General features: G+C 39.9%; 1 protein-coding gene across 3 annotated transcripts in view; it reads right to left on the bottom strand.

Annotated features, from left to right (window-relative positions):
- LOC140133098 (cadherin-10-like) overlaps positions 1–17,282 on the bottom strand; it is a 285,823-nt gene that overhangs the window by 194,158 nt on the left and 74,383 nt on the right. The gene's annotated exons all lie outside the window — the stretch shown is intronic.

Below are 17,282 nucleotides of genomic sequence, written 5' to 3'. Positions count from 1 at the left end.
AATATTTGGTTTCAGTAAGTTTTGTTGCTCGCATCCTATAGGGCCTCTCACTAATTCTTTAGGGAGACTACAAGAATTATTTTGGACAATTTGACAAGCAAACAAAAAGAAACAACATTCTCTTGAGATGCTGCATGAATGGCATAATCAATAATTTTATTGAAGCAAGAAGAAACTCACATTCATTCTGTCATCTACAGGGTATTTGAGGTTTACAGCACTGAATAACCCATAATAGCCTCCTGATGTCGATCAGAGGAAGAAAAACACCAGAGATTTTTTTTTCCAAATAAAGATTTCTTTCCCTCAAATATAGAGATACTTTGACATATGACTGTTTTGATGTGAAACATAAAATATTGCTGCAAAAATTTTGAGAAAACATTCTTTTTCAAAGGAATGTATTATTTAAGTGACATCACAAGACTGCAAACCTTTTTATACACTAAGGAGATGCCCAATATCCTCAATCATTAAAAGTAGTGGGAATATTCACCTAATAATTATAACCATCCCTGCTGCAGTAGAGCCACCTTTGTAAGATAAATGAGAAGGTTTGTGCCAATTGATTAATTAACCTTTATACCTCTCTCGCTTAATACACTTCTGAAGAAGCTACTATTTGTATTTTGCATATTCTGGTGCAGAAATGTTTTTATGAGGAGGAGATGGCTTTTTCTGTCTACTGTATATGGCAAGCTTTTGGCATGAAGCTTTTCTTTCTCTTCAAAAAGAACTGGGATGGGTGTTACAGTGCAGGCAATATATTTATATATATTTTTATATATAAAGTACATTTTTATGCCAATCATTGTTGATTGCCACAGTCATACAGGTAGCTCGTTAGCTCACTGGTTAAGCCTGGCTGGTGGGACAAACAATGAAGGAGTAAATAATATTGTAAGGAGGGCTTTAATCACCAACACTAGTTTTCAGCGCATCGACCAGACTCGATTTTTCGAATCTGAAATGTATCACGATAATTGGTTAGAACTTCGGAATACTTTAACATATCCAGGTGATTTTAAGATTACTTTCCTGTGATTTTACAGTGATGCCAAATATTTACGTTATTTCGTGTTTTTGTATTTTATATACTTCATTTGCATTTTATGTGCAACTGGGGAGAGATTATGGGACTTTTATTTTATTTATGTATTCAATTATTATTATAAAATGATTTTTACTTTTTTTAACATTTTTTACACATTCCAAATTTGGGCTTGAACAGGCGTTCATCCGATTGCTTGTTCAAGCCCTTACACTGCAATACACTTGTATTGCAGTGTACTATGCAAGTAACTGAGCATGCTGCACATGCTCAGTTACTTACAGCTGGGTCCTGCAAGGAAGGCTGAACCCGGTAGGAAAAGGAGATGGAATCCTTGGGGCACTCGCCGGACCCCGGGCCTGCGGCAGGAGGGATCGGATCCCGCAGTAAGCTCACCAGAAGGGTGAGCATGTAGGTGTAAAACACCCGGGATCTGAGTTTTTCTGATCCCAGGTGTTAGTGCCGGGTCTTGGCTGTGACATTACAGCCCGACACTGGCACCATCGAGACCTGGTGTCCCAAAATCCTCTTCTGACACGCCGCTCTAGAACGGCATCGCGTCAAAAGAAGTACCCTTAATGACCGCCGTAAAAAGCTGGACAGTCATTAAGGGGTTAATGTTCATTTCAGTTACACCTTTTTATTTTTATTGTTTGATTTCACTGGCATTGCTCATTGTTATATCGTAGTGTGTTTCAAAATTAACTGAATCTTACTGTTTAAATTAATTAAATTTGTGGGGACACAGCATTTTTGTTCTCCAGTTATTCACATAACAAAACAAATGCTGACCACGTAGACAGCTTTTTTTGTATATTTTGGAATTTGTTATGTAGAGAAGCAGTGATAAAATAGTGCATAGTAAACATTGGAGCTTATTTACTAAGGGTCGTGGATCGCACTTTCGTCAGGCTGTTTGCCGCTTTCGGGATTTGAGCAGCGTTGACAGCATTGACTTTTAACAGAGGTTTGCACTGGGATTGTGTCACACGCGCATGGGATTTAATATTCAAATTTTGTTGCAAGACAACTTGCATACACCAGGGAGATGAAGGTGAACTCCGGCAGACCTGAGCAAGGAAGCGATACATGCATGATATCAGGCGCATGATCTTAGTGAATCACGGACCACACAGCACATGGCTACATTAAATAAACTTTAACCCATTGTAGGGATCTTCCCGGGGGATGGTGTGTTAGGACACAGTTCACAGCAGACGTAGATGTATAAAAGATCAACTTGGCGTTTATTTTTAGCATAAACAGTCCAGCAAACATAAATACAGCAACACCGTGCTTTTAAAAGTTCAAACAAAAGAGCTACCCGTCTGGGCGCTTACTAACAGGTTGTCTCACCTATCTAACACTCGTAAACACAGCGGCCGCATAGACAGGAAGATGCAGGGCTCCTCCAAACCCACATAGGCTGTTTCCTGGCTGAGAGCCCAGACCTGCAAGCTTTGGAAAGCTTTTACCTTCACAGGCTGATTAGGAGCAGAGCTCACCTGATCCAAAACCCGAACTGGATCGAGGGGAGGGAGTGGCAAGTCCCACTACCAAACCTACCTGCCACTCCATGTAAATCCAGGCCCGGCAAGATTAAACAACAACTCAGCAGCATAATACTGCTGAGCAACAGATCAATCCTGGACTTACCATCTCACACTACGTAGCAACCTAGGTGAGATGTACACCCCCTCGAGCACTTCTCCAGTGAGATGTCTACATATCCCCCCCCTCTTTTTCAGACCGGAGGGCTGAGCATTTTGTCCCCACAGACAATGTACCCTTGACAGTGCATCAGCATTCGCCTGTAATTTCCCTGGTCTGTGTTCCACAGTGAAATTGAAATTTTGTAGGGACAGAAACCATCTAGTCACCCTTGCATTTTTCTCCTTGTTTAGTTTCATCCATGTTAGGGGGGCATGGTCTGTCACTAACTTGAATTTCCTGCCTAGCAAGTAATACTTCAGGGATTCTAGGGCCCACTTCACTGCCAGACATTCACGCTCCACAATAGCATAATTCTTCTCGGCCGGGGTTAACTTCCTACTCAAGTACATCACCGGATGCTCCTCACCATTCACCACCTGTGAGAGAACTGCACCTAACCCTGTGTTAGAGGCATCTGTCTGGACCAGAAATTCTCGCCTGAAATCGGGGGTAACTAGCACAGGTTGTTGGCACAGAGAAGACTTAAGGCTTTGGAAAGCCTTCTCGGCCTCTGGAGTCCACGTCACCATTGCTGACTTTCCGCCCTTTGTCAAGTCAGTTAGCGGGGCTGCAATTGAGGCAAAGTTCGGCACAAACCTACGGTAATAGCCCGTAATACCCAGGAAAGCTCTGACCTGTTTCTTTGACAGGGGTCTAGGCCAATTCTGTATTGCCTCAATTTTATTTAACTGTGGCTTAATCAAACCCCTCCCAATAATGTAACCCAGGTACTTGGCCTCTTCTAGGGCTAGTGCACACTTCTCGGCATTTATGGTCAACCCTGCATCACTTATGGCATTCAACACAACCTGTACCTTACAGAGGTGACTTTCCCAATCGGGACTAAAAATGACCACATCATCGAGGTAGGCAGCTGAATAATCACGATGTGGTCGCAGAATCAAGTCCATCAACCTCTGAAAAGTCGCAGGTGCTCCATGTAACCCGAATGGCATCACTACATACTGGAACAACCCCTCAGGGGTGGAGAATGCAGTTTTCTCTTTAGCCTCATCAGTAAGAGGAATCTGCCAGTAGCCCTTTGTGAGATCGAGGGTGGTTATGTACCTGGCATTACCCATCTTTTCAATCAGCTCATCTACCCTGGGCATAGGATAAGCATCGAACTTGGAGATCTCATTCAACCTTCTGAAATCGTTACAGAACCTCCAAGTTCCATTGGGCTTTGGGATTAGCACAATCGGACTGGACCATTCACTCTGTGAAACTTCAATCACTCCTAGGTCAAGCATACGTTTCACCTCAGCAGACACTGCCTCTCTGCGTGCTTCTGGTATCCTATAGGGCTTGAGGTTTACTCTGCTTCTAGGCCCAGTTTCAATGTGATGACGGATGAGGTGTGTACGCCCTGGAAGGTCAGAAAACTTGTCTTTGTTTTTCTGCAAAAACTCCTTAGCCTCCTGTTTCTGTGACCCTGATAGGGTATCACCAACCTTGACCGAAGGGATTGGTTGTGACAAATTATTACCAGGATTTGTTGCCACCAAGGATTCCCTGTCTTTCCAGGATTTGATCAAGTTTATGTGATAAACTTGGAAAGGCTTCCTTCTACCTGGTTGGTGCACCTTATAGTTTACCTCACTGACCTTTTCAACAATTTCATAGGGACCTTGCCACTTCGCTAGGAATTTACTCTCTATAGTGGGAACTAGTATGAGAACCCTGTCACCTGGGTTAAATGTCCTGATTCTCGCAGAACGGTTGTAAATTCTACTTTGGCTCTCTTGCGCCCTCTGGAGGTGTTCCCTTACTAGGGGCATTACAGTGGCTATACGGTCCTGCATTTGTGCTACATGCTCGATAACACTTTTGTATGGGGTGGACTCACTCTCCCATGTCTCCTTTGCAATATCTAATAGACCCCTAGGGTGACGACCATAGACCAACTCAAAGGGAGAGAACCCTGTGGACGCTTGGGGAACTTCCCTCACAGCAAACATCAGGTAAGGTAACAAGTGATCCCAATCACGACCATCTTTTTCTACCACTTTCTTCAACATATGTTTGAGGGTTTTATTAAACCTTTCCACCAATCCGTCTGTCTGGGGGTGATATACAGAGGTGCGTATAGGTGTGATTTTAAATAGCTTACATAGCTCCTTCATCACCTTAGACATAAAGGGCGTACCTTGGTCAGTCAGGATTTCTTTGGGGATCCCAGTCCTAGAGAACATATAAAACAGCTCCCGGGCAATTGTTTTAGATGCAGTGTTTCTTAAGGGCACAGCCTCAGGATAGCGGGTCGCATAGTCTAAGACAACCAAAATGTACTGGTGTCCTCTAGCCGATTTTACAATGGGACCCACTAAATCCATGGCAATACGCTCAAAAGGCACCTCTATAATGGGGAGCGACACCAAAGGACTACGAAAATGTGACACTGGGGCGCTAAGCTGACATGTGGGGCATGACTCGCAGTATTTTTTAATGTCATCATAAATTGCAGGCCAATAAAACCTCTGGAGGACTCTCTCCCGCGTTTTTTCAGTCCCCAAGTGTCCCCCAAGAACATGGTTATGTGCCATGTCAAGCACCTGACGCCGGTACGGCTTAGGGACCAGAAGCTGTTCCACAATTTCATCATTAATTTTAGTGACTCTATAGAAGAAATCATTAGTCACGGAAAAATGTGGAAATTTATTCTCAGCATCTGGTTCCTGAGGTACCCCATTCAAAACAGTAACCTGCTCTCTCGCATTTTTAAGAGTGGGGTCCTGCAACTGTGCAGTCCCAAAATTAACCCTAGACACCTCTAAGTCTGGTATATTTTGCTCAGTGGGAGGAGCTTCCTCCTCCTCTCCAGCCAGGACCTGTAAAGGAAAAGCATCACTTTCATCCTGCACAGTTTTATCATTTACAGTGGGTAATGCAACAACCTTAGGGGTATTCTCACTCCTTTCGGGGGTTTTTCTTTTTCCCCATAAAGCCCAGAACAACGGAAAATCTCGTCCCAATATTACATTATGCATGAGGTTTTTAACCACACCCACTTCATACTGTACGGAGCCTAGTTCAGTCCCGACTTTAGCCAGCACTATAGGGTAAACTTTTGTATCACCATGTATGCAAACCACACTCATGTGTTTTTTTGACCCAAAGTCCCCAGCCACCAGGCTGGCATGCACCAAGGTTACAAGGCTTCCTGAGTCCAGCAACGCCTTAACAGGGAAGTCATTAATGGTAATGTTGCAGACTTGCGGTTCAGTCTCTAGTCCAGGAACTGCAACACAAGATGGTTCCGCAAATAGCGACTGACGCCGGCTAGCGTCACACTCCATTGGCTCAGAGGTAAGGGGGCAATGGGCAGACACGTGTCCCACCTCATGGCATCTCCAGCACTTAATAGGGCCTGGTCTCCCTGGCAGGGAGTCCTTTTTAGGGCCACTTGGCCACCCGGGACCATCGCCAGTCTTTTGCCCCTGAGATACCTCTTGAGCCCTTTTCCCTCGATCAGCACCCCTCCACACTCCCCCAATCGATGGAAGTCTCTTACCAGGTGACGGCACAGACCTGGCACTCCGGGGAGGTGAAGAAGCTGCAGGAACATCACGGAGGTAGTCCTCAGTCGCTTGGAACCTCTCCACAAGGTTGACAAGTTCGTCTGCATTCTTAGGATCACCTTGTCCCACCCAGCGTTGCAGGTCAGCAGGCAGTGCTCGGAGGTAGCGATCCATCACGACCCTCTCTAGGATCTGTGCAGGAGTAGAGGTGTCTGGCTCCAACCACTTTCTTGCCAAATGGATCAGGTCATACATCTGGGACCTCGCAGATTTGTCCAGACTGTAGTTCCAGTTGCGTACCCTCCGGGCACGGACAGCAGCGGTAACTCCTAGTCGGGCAAGTATCTCTGCTTTTAGCCGAGTATAGTCCTTGACCTCCTGCTCACTGAGGTCATAGTAGGCCTTTTGAGGTTCACCTGTTAAATAGGGCGCAATGACCTCTGCCCACTCAGCAGCTGGTAGCTTCTCTCGCTCAGCCACACGCTCAAAGACAGTTAGGTAGGCCTCAACATCGTCCTCAGCAGTCATCTTTTGCAGCGCTCGCTGCACAGCCCGTCTCACATAAAAAGTCTCTGGAGCGGCTGCCACCGCTGGCTGTGGATTAGCCTCTGCAGACGCCTCTTGCTTAGCTATCAGGAGCTCGATGAGTTTCTGTTGTTGAGCCATTGCTTGTTCATGGCGCAGGTTAGCCGCTGTCTGAGCCTGCTGCTGTTGCAAATTCACTTGCATAAACTGCTTCCACATCTCCTCCATGGCGCTTGTCTGTTTTTGGAGTGAAGTAGCAGTCTTCACCCAGGACATAAGCAGCTGTAGCCAAGTTGATACACACCGTTGCCCCTAGCAACCGTTTTTGCCCGCTCCGCAGCACCAATTGTAGGGATCTTCCCGGGGGATGGTGTGTTAGGACACAGTTCACAGCAGACGTAGATGTATAAAAGATCAACTTGGCGTTTATTTTTAGCATAAACAGTCCAGCAAACATAAATACAGCAACACCGTGCTTTTAAAAGTTCAAACAAAAGAGCTACCCGTCTGGGCGCTTACTAACAGGTTGTCTCACCTATCTAACACTCGTAAACACAGCGGCCGCATAGACAGGAAGATGCAGGGCTCCTCCAAACCCACATAGGCTGTTTCCTGGCTGAGAGCCCAGACCTGCAAGCTTTGGAAAGCTTTTACCTTCACAGGCTGATTAGGAGCAGAGCTCACCTGATCCAAAACCCGAACTGGATCGAGGGGAGGGAGTGGCAAGTCCCACTACCAAACCTACCTGCCACTCCATGTAAATCCAGGCCCGGCAAGATTAAACAACAACTCAGCAGCATAATACTGCTGAGCAACAGATCAATCCTGGACTTACCATCTCACACTACGTAGCAACCTAGGTGAGATGTACACCCCCTCGAGCACTTCTCCAGTGAGATGTCTACACCTTTCAGGACTGGCCCTTTTTTGTTTTTTCATTTTCATTTTTTACTCCCCATGATCAAAAATCCATAACTTTTTTATTTTTCCATGTACAGAGCTGTGTGATGGCTTATTTTCTGCGTAACAAATTGCACTTCATAGTGATGGTATTGAATATTCCATGCCATGTACTAGGAAGCGTGAAAAAAATTCCAAATGCAGTGAAATTGGAAAAAATATGCATTTGTGCCGTCTTCTTGTGGGCTTGGATCTTACGGATTTCACTGTGCACGCCAAATGACATGTCTACTTTATTCTTTGGGTCTGTGCGATTACGGGGATACCAAATATATCTAGGTTTTATAATGTTTTCATACATTTAAAAAAATTAAAACCTCCTGTACAAAATTTTTTTGGGGGATTTTGCCATCTTCTGGCGCTAATAACTTTTTTATACTTTAGTGTACTGAGCTGAGGGTGGTGTCGGTTTTTGCGGATTTTGATGACATTTAAAATGTTATCAATTTTAGGACTGTTCGACCTTGTGATCACTTTTTATAGAATTTTTATATTTTTTTAAATGACAAAAAAAGTGCCTTTTCGACTTTGGGCGCGATTTTCCGTTACGGGATTAAACGCAGTGAAAAAACGTTATCATATTTTGATAGATCGGGCATTTTCGGACACGGCGATACCTAATGTGTTTATGATTTTTACTGTTTATTTATATTTATATCAGTTCTAGGGAAAGGGGGGTGATTTGAGTTTTTAGGGTTTTTTATTATAATTTTTTTTTTTTAACTTTTTTTTATTTTTATTTTTAGTACTTTTCAGACTCCCTAGGGTACTTTAACCCTAGGGTGTCTGCACGATCCTATCATATACTGCCATACTACAGTATGGCAGTATATGGGGATTTTACTACTCATACATTACAATGTGCTGATAGCACATTGTAATGCATGGGTTAACCCGAAGTAGCCGGCGGCGATCGAGGTGAAAACACCCGCGATCGGTGCTAGCACCGATCGCGGGTGTTACCGGTAAGCCTTTGCTGCAATATGCAGCAAAGACTTACCGGCTATGGAGAGGGCTCAGCGCGTGAGCCCTCTCCATGCACCCGCGGCCGACCCGTGACGTGCTATTACGTCACGGGTCGTGAACGGGTTAAGGGATTGATTTACATTGCTGTTTTGTGCCCATTCAGTTAAAAGGTAGAGAATGCGCCAATTTAAATCCTTTTTGCATTTATAGGGGGTTAATTAACATGTGATAGTCAAGCCGTTGCTCTGTCGCAGTCAGATACATCAAGAGACTCCAGCCTCTTGATGTATCCAGCAGGGTCCAGCAGGGTCCTGATATATATGGTGGGTTCCTGTTAGCAATAGGAAGCCCTGATAAATATTCTCCTATTTGTCTAACAAAAGCAAATCCACCATGAAAATAGAACCCATTAAAGGCCCATTTATATACAATAATTTTAATATACTAATAAAAATAGGCAAATATATTGACATATAATTCCCATTCCTCCCCTCCGACATACCGCAACACTCTAGGTCACATATTGTTAGTCTGGTAGCAGTCTGACTAAGGATGTGCTATTTTATCCTTTTATAAATGAGAAAAAAAAAATCTATGTAACTAGATGCCCTAGACACAGTCCTTTAATTGCAAAATGGTAAATAGAAGCCTGAACCTAAGGGTTACATTGATGAGAATACTCATTTGTCACTGCATACAAGAAAAATTGCAAATATTTTAGTTTTTCATGTATTGGACTTATTTATTAGACTCATCAGAAATGAAATGCAAGGCATGAAAACCTTTAAGGTTTTGCCACTTCATAAGTGTTCTGGGAAAATTGGATTCCTGTATGCAAGTGAAGAGCCTGAATTATTAAGAGATTGGGACTTCTTAATAACAATTAGGATATTTTCAGAGTCAAAGTTCATATAATTGCATATTTAAGCCACCTGACTTCTGACACCTGACTTATGACTATAAAACCTCTGAGTCTGATACTTAATTTTTAAATCAGCAAAATTAGAGCCAGATATTTTCTGATTGGCTAACTGGTTAGGACCAGTTCTTTGTAACTACATTCACAGTGACTTTGGTAGGATTTATCAGGGCTTGTACGTCAACCAATTTTCTGGTGTACAAGCCCTGAAATAATTGAAATTGAGGTATGAGTAATGATTAAAATGTAAACATGTACACCTTTTTTGTCCATGTCTCCTCATTTTTGTAAATTTTTATGATTTTTCATTAAATATATTAGTTTTTAACTGATATATTCATGGGATTATCATGCTGGAATTGCCTCTGTAATGTGAATTTTTTTGTGTCAGCACTGCCATACTTTGCACCACATTTATCAAAAGTTGCTTGATAAAGTTGACCCATCTATAAATCTGAGATGTTTCTCTGCTTTCTGAACTATACTACTTTTAGAAGCAGATCAAGTGGAGGAAAAAATTCAAACATTTGCTAGATTATTCTGAAAGAAAAAACAATGAAAACATTTTTTCTGTTTTTAAAGCCAGAATTGCATTCGATTTTTCGTGTACATTTTTCTAGGAATGTTTGTAGTGTTTTTCATACTTTGCTATTTACATACAACTAACTTCTGGCCACAACAGTTTTCAAAAGAAGAAACACTTAAAAATGTCAGAGAAAAAGTAATATAATGTGAGCGAGTAAGTAATGCAAAATAATTTGTGAGTAAACCACAAGTTATATTTTTTAAAATCGGATTTATATTATCTCAAAAACAAACAAATTCTTAAAACCATATTATACTTTAGATTAGTATTATCATTCTACTATGAAACAGTATGAGATAAAATCCCTTAAGAGCTGAATTTGAAAAAGTCTATAAAGGCACATTCTTATTTCATATTTGCTATACAACTTAGTGCAAAATGTAGATAAAAGCATTAAAAAAATACAACCAAATGATAGATATAGAAAATAAAGTAGACATTATATGAACGCTAGCAGCACAGTAGGAACTGCTATCCTACCCATTAAATATATTAAACGCTATCCATGAAAGAAGACATTTATTTATAAAAGTCATATAGAAATTCAAAAGAGGCAAACAGATGTGCATGCTATAAAGAATATTAAAGAGATTTGTAAAATGACTGTGTGGACATGCACTTGAAGTTTTCATCCTCTACAGATATAAGTGATTAGGTTAATGGTTATGCAAGTGAATCATCTACAAGCGACTGAAATCAATAATAGATTGACTTTTACTATATATGAAGATAGCGGTACGTTAATCAGCATGCATGTATTATTATAAAAGGAGATCTGTAAATCCATGATAGAATAAAAAGATCCAAAGTAAATATATTACAATTAATTGATGTATTGAAATACCAATATCCTACATTATAGAGCCTTCTGATGTCTTACAGACACACTCCCATTAGTCACATTTCACTGGTCATATTTAGTCAGGCTTTGTTTTCTTTAAAGACTTGATATTGTATTTTACCTAACTGTTTTAGGCATGGTCTTTATAATTAAGCTTTATCTGTCACTTAAAAATATGTCTGTAATGGTGTTAAACGGACCTTAACCGCAAAGTCCAGGTTCCGCTCAACCCCTACCCACCGGAAACATTTAAATCAATGGAGGGCAAGCTTGTTGGCACCAACATGCCGACACCAAAATGGTGAAGCCATTTTTGGGGTAATCGTCACTCCCCATTAAGGCAATAACGTCATCAGTAATGAAGACAAGAAAATGCTAATGCACAGTGCCAGCTTGTGCATAGCCACAGTGCTTTAAATGTCAGTTGCATTAAACAGCACTGATTGTGAGGGTTAGTGATCGTATAAGACAGAATAGGGCCACTCGGCCGCTTAAACCCTTTTTTTGCTCTTTAAAATGTAACTTTTAATTCTCATGCATTTAAAAATATAGAGTGAAAAGACAAAAAATGTGTGAATGAACGATGTTTCTGACCCGATTTGGTTGTCTAAAATTATCAGAGATCTGGAGGTTAACCTGTTTTGGCTTGTTGATCTATCACATTCCTTTCAGGATGCTTTGATTAGTATTAGAGTCTTTCATTCTGGTCAGCTTTCAAACAGAGGGTATTAGTAGGGTAGGGGAAAATTTAGGATTGGGGTAGGGTAGTTCACACCATGCATACATCCCACTGCATCCATCTGCGGTATCCTATATCTGCTGTTTTTCCCCTCCTTTCTCTGAGCTACCTCTCTTTGGTGTTTGTCTTCCGTATTAGAGCCTGACCTAACTCTCTATTCCATTAGGTTCCTGTCTGTCTCTGTGCTAAAACCTATTGTCGCCCCCCCGACATGTTTCACCACCTAACGTGGCGTCCTCAGGGATTTGGGGCAAACAGCAGGTATAGGATACCGCAGATGGATGCAGAGGGATATATGCATGGTGTGAACTACCCTACCCCAATCCTAAATTTTCCCCTACCTTACTTAGACCCTCTGTTTGAAAGCTGACCAGAATGAAAGACTCTAATACTAATCAAAGCATCCTGAAAGGAATGTGATAGATCAACAGGCCAAAACAGGTTAACCTCCAGATCTCTGATCATTTTAGACAACCAAATTGGGTCAGAAACATCGTTCATTCACACGTTTTTTGTCTTTTCACTCTATATTTTTAAATGCATGAGAATTAAAAGTTACATTTTAAAGAGCAAAAAAAAAGTTTAAGCGGCCGAGTGGCCCTATTTTGTCTTTTATTTAAAAGTAACTAAACCCAGCTCACCAATGGTTCAATGAAAACAAGGTTAGTGATCGTGGCTTGGGATTAGTACCTGGCCCCAACAGATTCTCCAAATTCACTGATCCAATCATCATTTTTTTAACTATAACACCTAGACTCTTCAAGGCCCTTCCAAACTTTGAAGTTTGAGCATGTGTGATGCTCAACCCCCTGCTGGTGGTGTTTAAATCAATGGAGTATGCCATTTTGGGGAGGATCATTGCTCTTCAATGACGTCATAAGGAACAAAAACCCTCCACAATACAATAGTACTCAAATGATAAATCTATTCTTTTCTGACATTCTAGTTTTTGTTTTTTAAATTTTGCTTCTATTGTTACAATTGAACAGGGAAATCCCATGGAGATGTAAACAAGTGTTCTTCTTGGTGTCATTAGTGATAATTTATCTTTAGTTAGTACATTTGTTAGTGTCTTTTTTTGGTTATTGCAGGTTTTGGACCTTTTTGATTTATCCTAGAGCTTGATATATCAGGCAGCTAAATCAGTGTCAATTTTTCAACTTTTTATTCTAAAGTCTCACAAAAGTTGCACAAAAGTAACAAACTCTTCTGCAATCCCTTCTAAATTTTATCCAACGCATGATTTGGACTGGAGTTTATTGCAACATTTCGACCACAATCTGCGCCAAAATTGCATAATTGCAAATGTGAGGGGAAAAAGAGAAAAGCCTAAGATAAATGACACCAATTGAGTTCTTACATCATGATATCACGTATCTTTGATTTATTATGTCTTCACATGTATGCAACATCTGTCACATTGGGCAAATTGTACAATGGTATTGATTTTTGTTTACCTAATATCTACAGTGTCTATAAGGTTGTAAGAGTAATAGTACCAAATAAAAATCTTGCTTCCAATTGTGCCTAGTTACATTTTTGAACAAATCTCTATGACAGCAAGAGGAAAATTTGATAATCAGTTTACATCTCACAAAGGCTTTTTTGCTTTTCGTTTTTCATTCTGGTTGTAGAAAACAAAAACCAGAAAGCAGGACAGGAATAGATTTATCATATGATGCAAATGGGTTCCATTGGCAATAAAGGGTCAGCTGGTTTTCTGTAAGAGTGTCTATAGTTTCTCGAGACAAAGTAGTGCGGCTCATGGCTCATGGCATCAGGGCGTTATTTTTTTTTTAGTTTAACATATAAAAACTGGATGATACTTTTTCAGATGTAAAATGTGTATAACACAATAGTCATTCTGACCATGAGTTATTTGTTTACACGTTCAAGAACATTTTATTTGAATGAATTGTTCAGAAAGATGACATAGTGTTGCAAGGCTAAAGCATTGTATAAACGCTTTATGAGCTGGAATGTGTATTAATCCTTGTGTTCCTAGTCACTGAGTTGAATACTATTTTATAAGTAATAAGTTATCGTATAAATAGAAATGCATGCTTTCTTGTTGCTAAAGCTCTTAGGTTGAGAGGCCGTGTAGAGTGTAACTCCCATCAGGCACTTATCTGTTGAATTAAGGCTTTAACTGTGCAGCTGGGTAGAGCAAAGAAATAGAGAGGGAGAGAGACAATGCAGTAGAGCATGAAAAGTTACTGAATTGAGGAATTGTGCCTGCTCATGAGGCTGTGTAATTTGATGAAGTGTTCATTTATGTCAGCACATGGGCACATTGCATGCATGCTAGTTCCTGCAGAATAGAGACATGGCATTTTCGTCGTAGTAATTACAGAATTTGTCTATCGTCAAGACAGAACAATCACAAGTAGATTGAGTGCAGTCTAACATATTATTTTGTATACAATTTACAATGACAACATTCTACATGGAGCAATGTATTTTAACATAAAAGCAACTTATCTTAGATGCACTTATTTCACTACGGGAAGTTTTTTACTGTTGATGTATATACTGTATCAACATTTATCTGAAAAAGTCCTTTTTGAGAAACAGATTTCAGGCATTTATGTTACATGGCATATGCCTCCACACAGAGGTATATTTTTTGTGAAAAGCGTTTGTATATTAAAGATGATTACAATGAAAGATCATTGTATGACAAAGATGATAATACTGTGAAATGCCAAAGAGTGATAATAGCTTGTGTAAGGCTGATAAATAATTGTCGGGGTACAAAAAAGACACTTAGCTTTAACAGTATATGAAGATGTTATTTTACAAGTATGGAGACCATAGACACCACATGGAATTTTGGGTTCCCCTACTACATCTTACCACAAATATGTTTATGACTATTATAGGACCTATAATTTAAAGATATTGTGGTCTCCCCAACTTCTAGAGTTTCTAAATGATGTGATGTTTAGTGTATATGAACAGTAATATAACAAGACCTGTTACACAGAAACTAGCATCAATAAATGTATTGCATAGGGACAGTTTAGCACAGCAGTGTCCTATACTAGTTTGAACCGATACCAGAATTCGGAATCTGATGCCAATACTTGGTGTGGTATCACTTTACTCGATACCAAAAGGATTCTTAATAAAATATTTTTTAAAAAAAATATTTTTTGGATCTACACAAAAAAAGTAGAAGAATGGCTGCCAGAATTACCCCAGCAATGATCTGGATCCTGAAGCATGAAATGCATTGATTTTTGCATTGCAACTTTTGTGTTGTAAAGTTTGATTTCCACTGATATACACGCAGGAATATATGTCACCTTTTTGCTGCAGATGAAAAATCTGCAGTGATAAGACAATTCTGAAGACTATTCTGCTACTGGATTTTGCTGTGGATTTGCTGCATGGAAATACACAACATGTACAGATTCCCTTCAGGGACTTTTTATGTATGGCAAATATTGTCCTGGTAATGTAAATACAAAATGTATAATTTAGTTTGTGTCTTATACATTTTTATTACTTAAATTTAATTGCATTCATTATATGCTTTAACCTCTTCATTACTTGTGACATATTAGTACCTCTACAAGCTGGGTGTTTGCTGCATATTGCATCCCATTAACTACAGTTATCCCTTTAACTGCAATGAAAAGCCTACGGGGCTTTGGCACTGCTGTATTGGCTTTGAATGTCACTTACTGAGATGTCATTGGGGAGTGACAATCACACTCAGGGAGTGACTGGAGTCTTCATAAAACCCCAGGATTTGCCATGCAATACGTCAGTATGGTAGGATCAGTCATATTCCCTAGGGTTAAAGTACCCTAGGGGGTCTAAAAAATAGTAAAAAAATTTAAAAAGATTAAAAAAAAATTTAAAAAATGTTTTTTAAAAACACCCCTTTTATTATAATTGATATAAAAATAAATAAACAAAATCATAAACATGTTAGATATAACTTTTTCCCAAAAGCACCGATCTAAAAATATAAAAATGGTTGATCCCTGTAACACAAATAATATAATTATAAGTGATCCAAAGGTCAAAGTTATAGATATTTGAAGGGTTGGGAGTGAAAAATGGAAAATTGAAAAAAGTTATAGATATTTGAAGGTGGGGAGTGAAAAATGGAAACAAAAAAAACAAAATAGGGCCTGGTCATAAAGGCAGCTAAAAAAAATAAAAAAATAATGTAAGGATATGAAAGAGATCTTTAAAAGCTTAACTTTAATTGTGGGGAAAATATTTGGAGGGTTACTAAAAGTAGTATACTAAGTGACAGTCAGCATGAGCTTACTAAGGATAGAAGTTGACTAACCTGATCTGCTTTTATGAAGAGGTGAGCACAAGCCTGGACAGAGGAGCTGCTGTGGTATTTGGGTTCTTAGACTTTGCAAAGGCATTCATCATTGTCCCTCATAGACGCCTAATGAGCAAAATAAGGTCTATTGCTTTGGAAGGAATAATTAGCAATTTGATTGAGAACTGGCTGAAGGATCATATCCAGAGAGTTGTGGACAATGATTCCTACTCAGAATGGTCACCTGTGCCTGTGGTGGTGTATACCATGGTTCTGTGCTTATGTAGAATTGTTTCCCCTAAGATATGCATTTTTTTGCTGCGCAGTCTCAGAGCAAAGAGCTAATGTCTAAAGGTCTGTAGCAAAATTGTGACTTGAAAGTAAAGTAGCTTAACATATTTTTGTATAGGTGTTTATTTCCGCTGATATCCTGTGTTTCCCATTGCGGGTTCGGCATTGGCTCCACGATATATAATATTACGACATGGAGCACTATTATCCAAGAGCTAAGATGTTAAATTAAAAACATTTATCTAAAGTCTAAAAAATATGGATAAGCCCTGTTCACATTATAGACATGTGTTTTCTTTGATCCTTTTTTTTTAATAAATTGCATAATTCCTATAGTGTGGTTATACAAATCATGCAAAGCATATGTTGTCAGTGAGATTGATGGACTCAGTGACTTCTTATGCCTTCGTTACATGAATGTTTTAGTCAGTGATGTTTGCTTAAATACACTAGAGTTAAAAATTCCATTATATCTTATCTCCTTGCAGTCTCCAAACATGATTTTGGCTCATATTCACTAATACAAACACTGACTAAATAACTACCCCTAACCTACCAAACCCAACCAGCCTCCCTTCCTTTCATAGATGCAAGTCAAGTTATGCTAAAAAGAACTTGAAGAACATTTTCTACCAACATTACCATCCAACCCCCCCCCCCCCCCACCACCACCACCACCATTACAGACCTTCAGACTGATATACACTTATGTCTCAAATCTGTAAACAATGCTGATCTATGTATATAACTTTTTGGAAAATTCTATAAAAAATAATTTAAAAAAAAATAATGTGATTGATTTGGAGGCTTTATAGCAATCATTGGTCTACATAATAGAAGAGAACTGAATATTTCCCACTGGTTTTATCATAGACTCCC

Source organism: Engystomops pustulosus, chromosome 5 (assembly GCF_040894005.1).
Source record: "Engystomops pustulosus chromosome 5, aEngPut4.maternal, whole genome shotgun sequence".
NCBI lineage: Eukaryota > Metazoa > Chordata > Amphibia > Anura > Leptodactylidae > Engystomops > Engystomops pustulosus.
Note: the sequence above shows the minus strand (reverse complement) of the source record. Positions and strands in the feature narration are given on the sequence as shown.